Consider the following 4462-nt stretch of genomic DNA (forward strand, 5'->3'; position numbering starts at 1 on the left):
GCCCCGCGGGACTGAACCCGCGTGGGCCGTGTTCCCCTGCACGGCAAGGGCACAGCAGTGACATCCGAGGGTCGGCCAGCCATCCTAGGAGACACGCTGCGGGAAATAAGTGAATGAATCAATGAAAGGCGATTCACTAACACCTTGCTTTCCGTGCCCCCGTGACAAGCATCCATAGGGCGGGGAAAGGTGGCATCTTATTTATCTTGAAGAAAGCCCTCTATTATTTCAGAGTGTTTTCCTCTCTGCGAGCAAAATTCGCATCTGTAACACATATTTTTCTTGACATTTTGTGCCGCATTTGAAATAGGTGTATTGGGATTATTTTAACCTTCTTGAACTGCAAATGACAAGGCCAGAGCAGAGGTATGCTGCTGAAGAACACATTCCCCACCACCTTTCTATTGCCTATTTTGATCCAAAGAAAATCAAGTAGACGAAATACTTGCCATTAAGGGAGAAAAAAATTTTAAAAAGGCATGGCCTTTGAAATAACATGATGATAACAGATATTCATCAAAGATCAAAGAGCGTGCTTAAGGATCAGAGGTGTAAACTGAGACATGAAAGAGGGCCCTCCGTCCTGTTTGCAAGAAGAAAACTCCATTGTACAATTGCATCACTCCGATTCACAGTGTACTTTTATATAAGGTGATTCATAAATGCTTTGAACTCTCTCCGATAGCTTTGTGGAGAAGAATTTTTATTACTGGGAAGTGTTTTATGGAGGATATTATTTACTTAGGAGTGAAAATCTGTTGCCTAAAGTTGTATGGTATTGTTTCCTTCCAGACTGTATATTCACTTGCATTTTACTTGAGTACAAGCCTGCACATAGACACCCAGTGCTCCTGTTATGAAATGCCAACACATTTCTAGCTCATTTAATAAAATAAGTAGGTAGGAATCCATTTGCATATACATATTTATATTTATGCAGATATTTATCACTTATATGTAAATGTTTGGTTTGGGAAGGCAGGAACACCTCTCCAGTGATTTTAGTAAGAAAATATGATAATGCTTTCTATCCTTCATCCACTTCGGCGACCTTTTAAGTTTAAACTTGTTCTCTAAGAGTAACACCAGTTCAAAAACTCGGCTAAAAATATTAATAATAAAGAAACTTGGAAAACACATTGTTTGCATTTACTTAAAAGGAGAATTGCAAATCTTATTCAATCCTGTAAGATTTAGCAGGCTTTTTTTTGTTTTTAACAGTTTCATATAAGAAGAGCTTTTAGTTCATTTTTAAAAACGTTTTGGCAAGCCTTTTCTGCAAAGCGAAAAGCCACAAGGTTGAAGAGGAATTACCGGTCTGCTGCATATGTAGCAGCAGATTGCATATGCATGAGCTGCAGCTGCGCGAAGGACACCCCGGGAAGGGGAGCCCGAGAGGAGGAGAGCCAGCGGAGGGGAGCTGGCGGTGCCTGCAGCCAGCGCTCTGACAGGGCCTATCCTTCCTCCCTGCAGGAGGCTCAGGCAGGGCCCCACTTCTTTGGACCACTGCACTTTTTGAACGTGTTCCTCTCCTTTGCCCCTTAAGTTCCCTCCCAGCCATCTGTGTTCTCCTTCCTGCTTGCCCTCACCTTCCCCTGCCTTCTACAACCTCATCACCACCACCCGTGTAACGTTCAGCTCATCTTTTCCTGCCATCTCTATGAAAGAGCAAACAGCTGCAAGCAGGCAGTTCAGCAGAAGCCCACACAGTACCAAGAATGAAGTAATATTTGTGCCCACTTCCACAACATCGTGATGTCACCCAGATTTTAGCATCACTGATAAGAGGGAGCTACAATACCACTGTGCATTGAATGAAATGTGGGTTGTTTTTAAAGATCTTCAAGTGGGATGTTGCATGCTATTAAATTCGGTGTATGAATGTCTTGTTGTATTAAGAAAAGTGTTGCTTGTGCTCACTCCTCCTGGAAAGGAAGCATAAGGTATTCCCTGTGCGCACAGGAAAAATATGTTTTGTAAATGTAGATCTTAGCATTTCTGACTTGGTTTTTGCAAGTGATATATTTAAGATAATTAAACTAAAGGGGGGGAAAAAGAAAAATATCTTGCATACTGTTTTGTTGTGAAAATGGTCCTTTCTTTCTTTCTCAAGCTCTGGGTTATTAACACGTGATTATCAACAGGGTCCAACTCTAAGTAAAGAAAATTCCTCTGGCAACTTTCAGGCAGTTGGGGTTATCCATGTACAAGATATTCTGGCAGAGGTAGACAAAGAGTGGTCTATCATTTCCAGCCTTTGAGAGTGTTTAGTACTTGTTATCATAAAATTGCCTTTATACTCAAAAAAAATCCATCACCATCCATTCAGCCCCATAGTCTTCAGACATTAATGGATTAATTCCTGTCAAACAGTTTTTATTTAACTTTTCTGATTTGATGTTCCTGATGCACAGATCAAAAAAGCTAGATCAGGTTCTGGTAGGAAGAGGCAAAATACATTTAAATCTAACATGAATGAGAGAAAAAAGTAATTTTCTCTTTTCCCTTTTGTGTGCTGGACAAATAGAAGTTTGGCTTTCATCCTGGTTTCTTCCATATAATTGTTCTTAATGATGGTGCTGGTGTGACAACTAGTAAGTAGATTTTGTTTTTTAATCTTTTCTGAATAGATTGCTCAAATGATATCACTCTGTACTTGCCAGGGTCTCTTCTATAATCTCTGAGACCTATCTCACTTAGGCTGTTTGTGCAGAAGAAGTTTTTTAGTTTGATGTTAAACATGAATATTTAGTTAGAAATAATAACTTTTTCAAAATCTTTTTTTTTCTCTAAGAATTGTAACTTTTTGAACAGAATGTCAGAAGAAGGTGGTGGAATTCTACATTACCCTATGTAATCCTGATCTAGCTGTCACACTCAAGGGGTCTATACAGGAATTATTTCAATGTGCAGGTGTGCTCAACTGAGGCACAATGTCTAAATTTGTGTTGCTCTATAGAGTTTGTATTCAAGTTTGAATTAGTTGCTGTGAGAAATAAATTGTCTGTATGGAACCTCGGGAAACTGGAGTATTATACACTACAAGAATCAGGGATTTTCTATGTATTTTCCTAAATTTGAATCACAAGCTCCTGTGTTTCCACCAATAACACAAAGTCTGGTGTCTTACCTAAGTATCAGAAATTAATTTTAAAAACCCCTGAACTGTTGAATTTTGCTTTATAAAATTATTGTGTTATTTAAATTGTATAAGAGTATGCCAGTGTATAGTATTTTTGTGGATTATAAATGTAGCAGTTGAAAAACATTACAAATATTGCATTTCTGCTAATTAAAGCTTCTCCACAGAAAGATTACCTCCTAAACTTTTGTTTGTTTTTTTGGGACTGCCTTTGAAATTGGAGGTGTAAATTTTGTTGATAAGCTAGAAAATATCACTGTATTCAAGAAGACCGTGAACATCCAAATAATCTCTTCTTACTCTTATTTAATTTAATTTCCTTTTTTTTTTTTAATCCTTATTTTAATGTCTGGCTGATGGGCAGTTCAGGATGGGGGTGACTTCCACAAATCAGTAGTCTGCTCAGAATTATTGGTAAATTACATATTTGTATGCCAAGTAAGATGTGTTATAATGGCCTTACAACCCAAGTATCTCCCAGACAATACAGAAAATCAACATTTACACCAGCATTGCTCAGACTTCATCGAACCTGCCCTCACCAGGAGTCTAGGTCTACTCCTCCATGCACTCCTCCTGGTCTTTGTGGAGGCTCTGAGGTGGAAGGTGACAGTGCTGGTGGGTGATGCTGCAGCATCCCCACACATGGACTGTTCCAGGACCATACCAGGAGCTGCTCACGCGTGCCCCAGGGTCAGGGCGGAGTTTGAGGTACTTTGTTTCAGTGCAGATCTTGTGGTTTTCCTCAGGCTCTCGCCCCTGTGACACAAAGCCCCGGAGAAAGCCTCTGCTGGGGTGGCCCAGGTGTTATGTGGAAACAGTGTAGATATTTCACAGGACACCAGGCTGCATCTCGTGTGTCCTGTAGCTGATGTGTTAAGTAAAGCTCATTTCAGAGGTGTGCGACTGTCAAGGAGCAGCTCTGAGGCACAGCCATGGCGTGTGGCTGAAACAAGCATGTGCATGTGCACAGCTACTTTGCTCAAGACTTCTGTGTACGACCTTGTCAAGGGGGGAGAAAAAAATCGCTGGCAGAAAAAAATAGTGAGACCACTAGGGGAAAAAATCCCAATATTTAGACTACAGAGCTAAAAAAGACAGAAGGTATCAAGTTGCTATAGAAATACACACTGGAGACACTTGCTTTTTAGCATAAATATACCCTGCAGTCTGTGGCAAGGCATAAAAATACCTGAGCTAACAGTATATGAGCCATCTCAGGCACCAGAAACAATACTAGCTTTTTAGGTTCCCACCCTTGTTTAATGCATCCCATCAACAGTGGTTCCAGGCTCCAGTGGCTCCAGTTCTCTGAGGTAA

Source organism: Geospiza fortis, unplaced genomic scaffold, assembly GCF_000277835.1.
Source record: "Geospiza fortis unplaced genomic scaffold, GeoFor_1.0 scaffold104, whole genome shotgun sequence".
Taxonomy (NCBI): domain Eukaryota; kingdom Metazoa; phylum Chordata; class Aves; order Passeriformes; family Thraupidae; genus Geospiza; species Geospiza fortis.